The sequence below is a fragment of the Manacus candei genome, unplaced genomic scaffold, assembly GCF_025592945.1.
Source record: "Manacus candei isolate 608988 ecotype Guabito, Panama unplaced genomic scaffold, ASM2559294v1 h1tg000014l, whole genome shotgun sequence".
NCBI classification, from domain to species: Eukaryota; Metazoa; Chordata; class Aves; order Passeriformes; family Pipridae; genus Manacus; species Manacus candei.
The window spans coordinates 25,597,011-25,610,809 of record NW_026138062.1 but is presented as its reverse complement, the minus strand read 5'-3'; the positions used below and the strand labels follow the sequence as shown (position 1 = coordinate 25,610,809).

Below are 13,799 nucleotides of genomic sequence, written 5' to 3'. Positions count from 1 at the left end.
ACTAGCAGGGATCTGCGGATTTATACCTTTAGGTTCAGCTCCAGATAGAGTCAGTCTACATTCTATAGGCTGTATAAAAACATACCGTTACATTTTCATGTGCTGATAAATTCTGTGAAAAAGAATACCTATTATTAAAAGGACTGAAGTAATATTACTTCTAAAATCTCAGTCTGTAGGCTAGGCATGTTTTTTGTGATGCATATAGTCCTATCAATGATCCTGTACTTACTACCCACATTTTTACTTAATTATGCACTGCATATTGTTGTTCACACACCCAAATACTGTATAAGTCTATCAGTCTCTCTATACTTGTAAAGTTATGAAACTCAGGGTGAAAGGTTTCGTACAAAAGCAACCTCTCTATTTTAGAGAACTGAAAGGGGATTTAGAAAGAGTCTTTCATTAGCTGACTCATACTCACGCTATTGACCAATGGCCTCTAAATTTTCCTTCCATAATGAAACAGCTAATATTCTGCTAATATTTCTGCTAGTATTTTTGCTGAAATACTGGAATATCAGGAAGCATTATCTGCTGAGTGCTAATGCTGATGTATTCATGAAGTACATACTGGTCATCTTAAAACGGGGTGGTCAGCAGAGAGTTGTTTCACTTGTGTTGTGTGTCTATAGTACTTCAGCTTGAGTAATGTCTCTCATTACATGATGTGAGCATCTGAAAGTATAATGGCTACATATTCCTTCTCCACTTAAATAAAAGAAGGATCATCATGAAAAGCTCAGACTATTTCTTTTTCTTTTAGTTTTGTGGCTAAATCACAACACTGGAAAAATTGCATTTGGTTTCATTCTAAGGAAAATGTTTTGGTCTGAGAAAAATGAAAAGTTCCACAAATTTCTTTTAATGAAAAAAAAAATAATTTATATCCTGAAAATTAGCCTCTTTGTCTTTTCGAGAGATTTTATAAAATCAACTTTTTTAATGCAATTTCCATTTAAAAATACATTCAAGTGTCTTAGTTTTTCTAAATTCAACATATTCATTTGAGCAATAGTTATGTGTAGTTTAAATTTCCTTATAACTTCATTTTTCATCTTAATTTTTTGCCTTACAGGATCTGCTCAATCATAATTTGTACTTGCAAGTTTCTCTGGAGAGATGAAAGTGCTGTTGGCAAAAACCGGTTATCCTGTTCATATAGATAGCGTGATCTCTTATTTGACTTATTCTGATGAAATTGTTCCCTTGCTGAAAGCATGTAAGACAAGATGGCAACCAGCATTCCTTATTTCCCTCTTCTCAGAAAAGTTGAAAAAGTTTCACCCATTCTATCATCCTGTCTGATGAACAACAATTAATTGGAAAACTATTTAGGTGCAAAAGATGTTATGTGCTGGATTCATTTAATTTTTACATTAATTGTTGGCAACTTGCCATTCTTATCACTTCTTTATTTGAATTTGCCCTTATATCCTTATGCAAATTTTTTTTTTGTTTTTGTTTTTGTTTTTGTTTTTTTTTAATATAAGTTTCTTACATGAAAGACAGTTTTGTTTTCAGATTTTTATAATTAATTCTCATAAAAAAATAAATTGTCAAGATGTAATGATCTCATGCTTCACTGATGTTATCCTTCAACTTAATTATGTTGTAAGATGATCAGGGGCTGATTTCACAAGCTTTCTGAGATTGAGCTATATATTCAGACAACATATTCCAACAACTGGTGAAAAAAGCCTTGTCTAAACTTTTAAAAGGAAAGACAGTTAAAAGTGGGATGTAACACCTCTAGATCTAGAGGTCACAAATTGCTTGCCCTCATGTATGGCTATGTCAAACTCCTCTGCAAGTTTTTTTGTTGTCTGTAACCAAAATCCTCACATCCATATTTAGATGCTACTGTGTTAAACATAGTATGTTTGGCAGGAATGGGTACAATATACATAACCATGTAGTCAGCTGTAATATCCATCTGCAAAGCTGGCTGAGGGAAATAAAACTGTAAGCATAGGAGCAATGAATTTCTTCAGTTAACATAAAAAAATATGTGCCTGATTTGTGCTCTACATGCAGTTCCTCTTGTCACAAACATGAGTTCTTTATCTAGCTTGGTTTTTGTTCTTGCTGTATGAGGCAAACACTGATATTTACCTTACAGATATTGTTTCCAAACATTGTCTTCTGTTTTGGTAGTCCTAAATGGTCTTACTGTAAATTTTTCAACATTTTTTCATATATTACTCCCGAGTTCACTATGTGTGGTATCTTTAAAGAATTTCACATAAACCTGAGAGCTCTGGCTTCAGATAAGACTAGCGACAGGTGATGATCATTCCTATCTCAAGAGCTGGGACCACTTTGTGCCACAATTATTCTGAGAATCATGATTTCCATACTTTTCTAGGCTACTTGTTAAAAATTCAGTTTGATGTACCAATATCTCTCACTTTAATCTGTTCTACCTCACTCCTGTCAAATGTTCCAGCAAGAGAGTCTGCAGCTCTCGAATCTTTCCTAGACTTGTGTTTGATTTGCAGATCTGATAACTGTAATAAAAAAAATACATTTTTTATTTTTAGGGAATGAGATCCACTTGTTCCAGCTTAGTCATTTAACCAGCAACTACATTTTATCAACTAGTGAACTGGTTTTCTAAAAATGAATCCTTCTGAAGTCACTAAAAAACAGTGAAGAGAGAACAGTAGCTGTGAACGCCTCCAGAGGGAGATCCTGTCTGCTGGAGTTTCACATGCCTAAGTTTTAACAGTATATGTTAAAACAAACAATTCATTTTCAAATAGTGCTGGTTTCTTGCAGTTAAAGACATGAGCCATGCCATATCCTATTACTAAGGGTACACAATCTCCCTCTGTGTCTCACTGTACTGACACGCAGGTTTCATTAACAGTTATGACTCATTGTCCGATGGGGACCAGACTGCCCTTACTGGACTGGGCGTGAATCTGGAGACAATTTCCTTTTCATTGCCAAGGCCTCTTTGGACTAGGTATTCTTTTCTTAAAGTCTTTGAAAGTGTTTATGAAGATTTGCAAACATCTGTCTTCAGCTTTCTTTTCACAGAGACACTCCTGTTCTCATTATAAATGTTCTTCCACGCTTTACCATTTTGAGGACTCCTTGTATTTCTTCTCTGTCCTTTTGGGCTGGCATGATGATCAGCCTTAACCACACCAAAAGCACACTCATAACCTCTTCTGTCTTGCCATGTTTTCCAGTTTCATTAGTCCCAAGAATCTGCCTACTTGATTGTTTAATTTGAAACAGTTGCTCTGTTTTTCTCCAAAGCTTTCCAGAGATATGGGTGATATTCTTGTGCCTTTTTTTCCTCCAGATCAAAACATAAGCTTTCTCACTCTTAGAAATTTCTGTGCCATCAGAATCAAAAGACAAAGTAAATGGACTAAGGTAGGCTTTTTACTTAAAAAAATCTGCCAGAAATCTTTTTATATATATAGTACAAAATAATATTTGGATTGTCTAACTGCTTCAGTATTTCTCTTAAGGTTTTCTTTTTACTTTTCTAAAAGGCTCGCTTAATTCTTTTTACCTATATTTCAGTAAAAAACTTGTGGGCTCTTTTTCACTTCAATGACTACTGAGTGTACTCACTTGGTGGTCATTCTAGTAACTCTGTGATCTTAGAGCAATGAGTTGGATTCATTCTTGACTGGTCTTTATTAATTTTGAGATTTTCTTTGTTCTTTGAAAGAGAATGTTAAACTTCTAAAATTGTTTTGGTCTCTCATACCTCTAATCAATGCAGTAATGTTTGGGTTCTGCATGAATTTTTTTAAATTATACTTTTAAATCTGCATCTTTTATTCATTGGACAAAATTGACTTTCAGATCATTTAAGACAATTATAATCGATAGTTACGATACTTTATGTCACCAGATAGTTGAAACAACAGCACCCTCCACCCCAAATTCAGCCACCTGTCACTATCCAAAGCACTGAGAGCATGTTCATGTGCCCATATGGATGCAACAGTTTTGTTAGTTACTGTTTTTGAAGATGTGTGCATTTGTGTGAGAGAGATGCAATTCCAGAGAAGCAGATAGCCAAGGCTGCAAGTAAGGATGTTGTTTCCTTCTTACTTTCTTTGAGGTAGTACAGCAAGTCCGTGTTTGGGATGCTGAAAGCTAACCTAGTGCTTTGCAAATTAACAACTTGGCCCTGTGCTAATAAGGGTTTTCTGTGATTTATTCTACAAATATAAACATTTTACTCCTAAGTTGGAGATTTGCATCTCTGTGTTCAGCCTAGAGACTCTTAATAATGTATTGCTTAAGTCTAGTTAGATGTGTAAAAAAGAGAACATGGAATGATGAGATATTGAAGTTGAAATGTGGCTTACCATAGCCTATACTAAAGTCTGTGTAGTATAGCATGCTGCCAGGACCCTCTTCTTCTCTCTTCTACTTACTCAGTAAAGGTGGTGCTATCCTCCCATGGTTGCTGTGTATTGTTTGCAAGAACATGTCGGGAGGTGCCTTTAGCTGGCATTGTATGTTTGTACAAATGAACATGATTTGTGAGTTTGCACAGATCTATCACCATGACAGTCTTTTTGTATGGTGTCTTACTGTAGTGGTTTGGACCTTGTTTTCCCCCAGAGGTTAAGAAAAGTGGTAACCCCCAAGGGGTGGTAACCCCTGGAAGTTTTTAAGTTTTGTCCAATGGGCACTCCTGCAAAATGTAAACATTCCACAAGCAAACAGAAGAGAAGAGTTGTAGTTGGGTTGTGGTAGGAGAGGTGGCCATGTTGTAGAGCCACGAGGAAGGGGTTCGGAGCCCCTTGGAGGGCTCTGCCCCTCCCAGCCCCGGCTGGGGGGACTGCAGAGACTTGGAATAGTGTTAGACTGGACTAAGTGTCTGTAGTTAAGCCGGGAGATGTTTTCTTCACCGTGGGCAGCGGAGACAGAGCAGAAAGCAGAGACGCAGCGTCCAGAGACTCTGGCTAAGAGCCAGGACAGATAAGAACTGAACCAGAGAAACAGCAGAAATGGCATGCACTGTAGAGAGGACTCCTGGAAGAAGAGCCGAGAAAAAGGGAGTCAACAGCAGAGAGACAGAGTTTTTGGGGGTAAGAACTGAACCAGACCCCCCAAAACTACTTTGAGACCTCCGGCAAAGGAGGGACATGGACTCCTGTTAAGGAGTAGAGTCTTGAACATGCAACACCAGAGAGAGAGAGGAGCTAAGAAGCTCCGTTGTCCTGAGAGCTTAGCCAAGACACTGTGTGGGAGGTTGACCTTGAAGCCCTGCCTTGCTGCAAACTACAAAGAAGCTCGCAGCCAACCTGAGGCAGGGCACAGAGGCCCTGCAAGGAGCTTGAATCTCCTGAAGATACCAGACTGTCACGAAGATCCCCCTGCGTCTTGTGATATGACCGTGGTGGAACGACCTTGTCTGGGGTAACGTAGCCCACGGAGGAAGACCCTCATTGAAGACAGGTGGCCGAGGGGGATACCCCCTCGTGAGTGCTGGCAGAAATCCAGCTATCAGCTGCTGCATGCATGTGAAGAAGACAGATTGCTGCTGTAGAAGATACTCCTGCTTAGAAACTAGAAGGGATCTGTCCTTCTTCCCTCCTGGACTTTTATTTGGAAGGGAGAAGAGATCTGTAAATACTTATGTCATGGCAGAGATAGCTGTGATCGTGTGTATAATGTATTGTAGTATTTATTTGTATAGTCATTGTAATATATTCCCTTTCCCTCATTTGGAGTCTAGTGTGTTTTGTCTGGAAAAAACCCATCTCACATTGGATTGAGATGTGACAGGGGGTTAGGACTAGGGAATTAGAATTTTGGGCTATCTCAAACCATGACACTTACCTCAAGTGAATATTGGATGGATTAATTTTAAATGGGTACAATTTCTGCAGAGAGATATTAGTATATGATGTTATTGGCTTAAAAATACTTTTTACTGACTTCCCACTGGGAATTTCTCCCTTTTTTTTTCATTAATGAGGTGCTTCCCTATAATGTTATTTTATTTGAGAGCTGTTCTGTAGAACTGTAGAAAACTGAAACTTATAAGACTGCAGTCTTTATAGATCTTTGCTTTCAGGCTTCAAAACTAATATTCAGCATTTTAAGAGATAAGTAGCACCGACTGGCATACACATGGATGCCGTTGCTTCTGATGGGAGAATATCATCGCCAGTTGTATGAGGTTGATTTGCAAAAGCTGTCATTAGTAACAGCATCTTATTTTTCTGTCCAAAATTTGCTGACAAACATCCTACTTATGGAATTTAAGACATGAATAGTGCTGGCTTCTGAGGGAAGGAGCTGGCATTTGCTATACACACATAGACACTTTCCTACTTGTCTCTGCCAGTACACCATAATCTTGATTAGTGATACAGCCTGATATTCCAATCCTTCATGTCTCCTGAGCCCAGATTTCCAGCCATGCAAAACTGTGCCATATTTGGAGGTTCAGTGGTGTGTGACAAACAACTCATTTGAGACTAAAAGCAGTATTTGAATTTGGATCTTCCGAGGTAAAAGGCTAGTTCCCTTAGAATTTATGTTATCTAGCTCATTCATGACAAAGATTTTCTGCACCAGAAACACCTTGACAGGTGTTAGTACAAGACACCGTAGTCACAATTAACAGAACAGCTTTATTAAATTTGACATTGACATGTATATTAATAATCCTTGGACTTGCATAAGAAAATCAGTCAGCTATATTTAATGACTTACTTATATACATGCATATTTGTGTTTGGTGTCTCGCACCTACAGTCAATTTTCCTTGTCTAATGCCTTCTGTCACATCGGTATTGTAAAGCAGATGTTTATTATAAATTATACTTCTTTAATATATGAGTAGATAAAGATGCAAAGTGAGTTTATGACTTTCCAAGATTGTGTCTAACAAATTAAACTACATATTAGCATCAATGTTACAGATTCATTTACACATAAGATTACCTGAAGTGCAATATTGCATAACTGAATACTAAAACTCTTAGAGAAAAAAAGTATTTAGAAACAGTTGAAGTACTGAAATATATCAAGTCTAAAGGAGACAAAAGACTCTACAAACTTCCCTGTCATATTCAGTTCTTCTTCCCACTAATACTCTTGCTATCAACCTCTGCTGCTGTTACAAAACTTTACAAACTTAAAAAATAGTGCTCAAAAACTGTGATCTTTTAAGCAGTGATCTTTTACAAAGTACTACATACTTCTTGTTATTTGCAAAATGAGAAAAAGTGTAACATGAATAAATCTGAAAAAGACAAATTTTCATATGTGCCTTTTTCCGTAATTGCATGAAAAAAGTAGTCTTCTCTACTGACAGAGTGAAAATTTTCTGCATTGTTTCTTTTCTTAATATTCTTTCTTTATTTATTCTTTATTCTTTATTTGGCATTATTTTGCACTCTCCATTGTTTGATTTCCTTTCTATTCTGAAAAAAAAGAAAATGTTTCAAATTGTTGAGTTTGTATGATATGGTAATTTGAAAATTAAAAAATCCCCTGTAGTAATTGTAATTCATTGTCATGATATGATTTAATCTATAAATCTGTTAATTGCACTTTAACCCCCTTGCTGAGTTGATGGCTTTGAGTCCAACTATAGCAGTATTGTAATTAAGTTTAACCCCTTTTCTTTCCTCCAGAATTAATGCTTGCAAGTAGCTTAATGTATGTGAAAACAAATAGAATTATTTGGAAGGTGTTAGAAGGAAATGGAACCAAAACAGGAAAAAGAATATTCACAGTAATTTCAGAAATAAAGAATAATATGAAGATGTTTTTAGAAAATGGTTTCACTTTTTTTCATTAGGAAAAGAGTAACATTCCTTGAGTTCATATATTTTGAAACCTATGAGGACACTAACAGATGTACCACAGATGGGGTGTTGAGCTGGGTGACCTTTCAGTCTCAAATTAAGGGGAAAAGACTACATGCTTCTTCTGACCCATTTAATGAAGATGAACTTAAATATTTGAGTTCTTTTTGAGTTGCTGCTTGACTTTTTAACTTTTTTAACTTTAAATTTGTTATTTCTTGGCTTTTAAATTCTAGGCTACATTACATATTGGGGACTCTGGTATTACTGCATCTCCTTAGTCTTTCTAGCTCTTTTTCTTCCTTGATCTTGTTTTCTTTTTGGCTGGGATTTATATAACAAAATACAGATATCTACAGTGAAGGTGTACAATGTAGATGTCCATGTCTGAACTCCTATGACTCACCCTAGAGAAAGTAAGACACTACTGGAGCACAGTTTATCTCATCCTAATGTAAACATTTAAAACAGGTCAGAAGAAACACTTCAAAGATGCCTATTCCTCTCTATTGACTGTAAAAAGTGAACAGGATGAATAATAAAAAGGTATGTGCCTAATAGCAGAAGTCAAAAAGTAGTATAGGCATCTAAAAGGAAGTGACAGGAAACCCATTTTGTTATCTACTGTCTTATGTAGTATTATTTCCACGAATGGTGTTGATGCAAGCTCAATGTCTGCCATAGGGAAGGCTGCTCTTGCCAAGTATCACTTGGCTTTCTAGGAGTTGGATTTTTTAAAGGAGCTGCTGCATTTCCTTTTTGTGCAGGTGCAGGGAGGGATATCAGTATTGTCTAGTGATGAAGGAAGAGAACAAATACAGCTCAGTACATAACTTTTACTCAGGTTTTGAGAGAACAAATGCATTTGAACTGAACAAATTTTGGTGAGAATTTTTTCTTTTTTGCTTTGGCTCTCCACTTGGAAAGAAATAACCATTTTTGTACTAAAACTCAAGTGAGATGGGAACAATTAGGGACAGTGAAGTTGAGCTAGGATTTCTTTTTATTTTTAAGTCAGTTGTCCTTGTTCTGCTTGCACTCCTTTTTTTTTTTATCAGAGAAGAAGGGTTATAAGTCAACATTTTAAACAGATTTTCTTACCTTCTTAAGCCAATGCTACAGCTAGAAGGTTGGAGGTCTAAGCAATGTTATTTCTGACAGTGCCTTTCCATGTCTTCATATGCCAGGTTTCTTTTCCAGTCCTAGCAAAAGTGACCTTCTGATCTATTATTTAAGATGCTGTTTCTAAACAACCCTCTTCTTGTAGCTTAGCTTGGGGCTGTGTTATTTTCATCAGGATTCTTAATGCACAGCAATTGTTCATGATATGTTTAATGTTGGTTATGCCTTCTATTTCCATTAGGGAATGTAAACAGCATTGTTTCATTTGGGCATAAAGGTGGGAACCTGTGAAATGCCCCAGTGGAACCAGACAACTGAAACAATAGCAGTCACCAACAGGACATTTGAAATACTTACCACTGTGGAAGGATTTTCTTGGGTTTTTTGTTCCTACGGATCTGAAACCTTGTGACAGAGAAGCAAAAGCTCAGAGAAAAGAGGAAAGAAACATGCCAACAAGGAAAGAACATACATGTTTTCAGTACCTGGTAACACAAAGTAGAGAAAAAGCTGAAACAGTTATTTTTGAAGCTAAATGTTACCTACCAAGAGCTTGAAGCAGTTAGCAAGGAAACTGCCTTGTCTGATTCTTGTTGAGCTCAAGGAAACTGTGCTGTATGCATTTCATTGTTGTCATAAGCTTACTTGTTCTAAAAATCCAAGTAGAAATTTTCCTTTCCCCTGTTCCGCTGTAAGAGAAGGATGTTGAACGAGGAGGGGAAAGGGGTGATTGACTGTACAAAAGAACTAGCTGGCAGACATGCACTCCCAGCTAATAGCCCTTCTAAAAAACTGCAGGAAGGGGGAGGAGTTTTTTCTCCTCCTCTACTTGCAAATGGGGGTCACTTCACCTTTTTGATTTAACAGGGGCAAGATGTGTGTTGAAAAAAGTTCTGAGGCCATTTTTGCTCTCAACCTGGTCATCTGTCTGTTCTCCAGCCACGGCTTGCCTGTGGTCTGCTCTGTCAACAGCTGGACCTGCTTGGTTTTCATCGGAGAGTTTGTGCTCGTCAAGGAAAGGGGGGAGTCCTGACTGTAGCCAGCCACAGACAGCGTGAGTTTCGTGGGAAAGAAACTGCCTTTCTTTCCCCTTTTGCCCTTCCCCTCCTCAGTGGGGGGGAGATCTCCATTTTGGCTTCTCCCACAATCTGGGGCCCCACATGGCGACCGCCAGAGCCCAACAGCGCCCCCGCTGACCAACACCGAGCACTGCAGGCTCTGCTCCTCCAGTGATCCAACAGCGCTCCTGCCAACCGGGATTAGAATCGCGCTAGAGGACAGAGAAGTATCAAACTGTTTCCTTTTTGAAGGGGACTTTTGGGCACAGGATTATTGTTTAGTTGGTTTTGTGTTCTTTCGCTGGTTTTTTTGGGTTTTTTTTTTGCCAATATACATATATCCTTTAATAAGGATTTGTTATTTTCTTTTTTTCCATATTTCCTTGATTGGAGCCTCTTAATTTCGGATTTACAATTGCTGGGAGAGAGGAGTTTGGTCTACCTCACCCTCCTTAGCAAAACATTTTCAGTCTTATTAAACTGAGACAGTTGTAGATAGAGAAGATTGAATCAAACATATCTGAACAATCAATATGTTCCTATAACTGATCTACCCTTCCCCAAAAGCAGTGTAAAATTATATTAATTGATCAAGTCAAATAATCTAATAGTACACAGGGGAGTAGAATAGTTGACATTGCCCTAAGTGAACAGATTAAAACAGTAGTTAACAGCAAATACTGAGTTTTTGCCTCTTTATTCTCTCATTTTACCTCTTGAGAGACCTGTGGGCTCTGCTGTCATTCCAATGTCTAACCACTCTCTAGCTGCACTGGTGGCAATACATTATTTGTAGGTCAAAGGGACACTCTACATGTATTTTGGTGCACTAAACATGAGGGATTACATTTCATCATCTTTTTTTTCCCTAGCTCTTGTTGACTTTGTTGGATTACCCCTGTATTTCTTATCAGCACAAAACTTTGGGATTCTTCTTCATGGTATATCCTGCTGAGGGCAAAAGATGCAAACATTTTGAATGTCAAACTCTTCATTATTGAAACACTTGAAAAACCTCACTAGTAAGAAAGAAAACAGAAATACCTACGTCCATTTTACTTATCTGTGTCATCAGTGACAGTGAAGAAAGACAAATATGTTTCCCCTCTATTACTGGCATCATTCAAGTCATAAAGCTTGAAGGAAAGCAAATACAAATAAATACATGAAACTTACTGAAATATTTAACTATGGCTTTAGCCTAAGATACCAGCTGAATATGAGCCAGCAGTACTCCCAGGAGGCCAAGAATGCCAAAGGCATCCTGGCTTGTATCAGAAATAGTGTGGCCAGCAGGACAGTGATTGTCTCTCTGTACTTGGCACTGGTGAGGCCACATCTTGAATACTGATGCCTAAAAGACCGAGAAAAAAAAAACTCCAGGCCCAATTAGGTAGGAGATAAGAAAGCAGAAAGCTTTAATGAGCCACCAGGTTCCAGGAATATAATTGTTGCGTGCGTGCTTTCAACTCAGTTGTTACAATTTTATAATGATGTTCATCCAATCTCCATTCGTCCACCCCCCCGGTTCTGCCCCGTTCCGCCCCTCGGCGCACCCCTTTGGGAATTAAGTCGGGGGGAGTTTGGGACCCCTCTTTCATCATCTTCCTCTTCATCAGCACGTGCAGCCCTTGGAGGCCTTCCAAAGTTCTGGGCCTGAAGGTCTTTGTGCCCATGTTTACATTCTTTGGGGCAGGTATTAAGGTGCTTTCTGCAAATCTACATTGAAAAGAAGACTAAACAACTAATGGAATTAACGGAATTTTGAGGGAGTGATAGGGAATGGGGAACAGTGTTGGGTAAATGTGTAAACTACTGTGCTAAAGGTGTAGGGATATAATACAGCTACTTTAAAATCTATAAAAATTAAAAAATCAAAAACTCTAAGGCAAAAATGCTATGTCCAGTTTTGAGTCCTTTATTACAAGAAAGACATTGAGGTGCTGGAGTGAGTCCAGAGAAGGGCAATGGATCTAGTGAAGAGTCTAGAGAGTAAGTCCTATGATGAACAGCTGAGGGAGTTGGGGTTGTTTAGCCTGGAGAAAAGGAGACTGAGGGGAGACTATCACTCTCTACAACTACCTGAAAGGAGGTGGTAGCCAGACTCTTCTCACAGGTAATAAGTGATAGGATAAGAAGAAATGGCCTCAAGTTAATCCAGGGGAGATTTAGTTTGGACATTAGGAAACAGTTCTTCACTGAAAGGGATATCAACTGGAACAGGTTGCCCAGGGAGTTGCTGCATCATGATCCCTGGAGGTATTTAAAAGATGTGTACATGTGTCACTTAGGGACATGGTTTAGTGGTAGACTTGGCAGCATTAAGTTTATGGTTGAACTTGGTGATCTTCCAACCTAAACAATTATATGATTCTATGTATTGCAATATGATTGAATATTAAACAATGCCAGGAAATACTTTGAAACATCCTATTTTTTATAACATCCAGTGTTCCTTGAAGTCTGAAGTAGAATATCTGTATTATTCCATAGGAGCTAAGATAAATAACTTTTAAAGAATAATAATCTTTAAAAAATATTTCAAAAAGAAAAGTAAGGATTTAATTACTTCCTTTTTTGATCTAAATCCAGAAAATAATTTGACTAAAACTGAGTCACTGAGGAGTACATGTGTGAAAACCCTCATAGATCATCTTCTGTATAGCGTGTGCACAAAATCTGCTTCTATGTTATTAAACTCTTTAATTACTTTGGTTTTTTAGTTTTGGGGTTTTTTTTAAAATTTTTTTTTATTTATTAGCCGAGCACTGTCTACAAACTATTGGGCAAACTGTTGTCTGCAACATGAAAAAATACAGCTGGTTAATGTATCAGCTGCACAAATATATGTATTACGAGACAAAAGAAAGTACTATGAGTGCAGAATTGTTACCACACTTCCCACAGTCTCATTCTGACTTGTTTCTCTGGTATACATGTGTGGTTGGCTGGCAAGTCGTTTGATTACGTTGTGGGAAGTGTCTAAGTTCAAAGTTAGACTTGCATATCTGTTTTCCCTTTGGAGATTTTTTTTCTTCCTTATCAGTCTTTTTCTTATCTCTACTTTTTATTTTTTTTGAAAAAAAAAGTTACAGCTCTTTATTTCAAACAAATTTTTCATTTCACATTCTGCTTTACATTTCCCCCCAGAGGATTAGAAGATGGCTGAAATAGCTTGAAAATAAAGCCAAATATTAAGCTGAATTTTTGTTGTAGGTTTCTCAACTGAATAAAAAAACCCACCATCCACAGTTCACACAATTCTACTTGAAAGGCTTTTGTAGTGAGTGTAGAGATGCATATGAATAAGCATATAGCACATAACTCATGCAGTAAACATTTAACTTCCTAGATGAAATGCCTATAGCATTTGGGTTAATGTAGCTCATCAAGGTCTTCTGAGATCTTGTGTCATGCTTTTCATTTGCTCCAACTGGGCTCATGAGTTACTTCCCAGTTATTCTGTCATTTACATCACTTTTTTCTGCATAGCTGCTAGTCAGTGAAACCACTTGTCCCATGGGGATACACATTTATTCTTTTCTTGAAATGTGTCCCATTTTATGTTTCAGCTCTTGAAATCAGCTCTTGAAATTCAGTTTATTTTTACATAAATGTTTTAGGTTGCATTTTTTTTACTTATTTTGTTGCCTCTTGAGTTCTACACACTAATAGCAAATCAGTTTCTTTTATTTACATGTTTATTCAGGGTTTTCTATTGCAATGGAGGAGTTAGAGGATGCTTAATTTTTTTTACACTGCATAGTTTAAGTACAAACTCTTCAAAGAGAATGTTTCTACTACAGTA

General features: G+C 37.5%; 1 long non-coding RNA gene across 4 annotated transcripts in view; it reads right to left on the bottom strand.

Annotated features, from left to right (window-relative positions):
- Positions 1-6,674: 6,674 nt before the first annotated feature.
- LOC127467201 (uncharacterized) overlaps positions 6,675-13,799 on the bottom strand; it is a 29,898-nt gene continuing 22,773 nt past the window's right edge. Inside the window, exons 5-7 of one of the 4 annotated variants that reach the window (XR_007902993.1) lie at positions 11,040-11,127; positions 9,291-9,418; positions 6,675-7,424 (exon numbers count right to left, since the gene is read on the bottom strand). This is a non-coding gene — a long non-coding RNA (uncharacterized LOC127467201). Of the gene's footprint in view, positions 7,425-9,290; positions 9,419-9,479; positions 9,623-11,039; positions 11,128-11,385; positions 11,711-13,799 lie in introns of those variants that run through there. The other 3 variants (XR_007902995.1, XR_007902994.1, XR_007902997.1) reach the window with 3 other exon arrangements.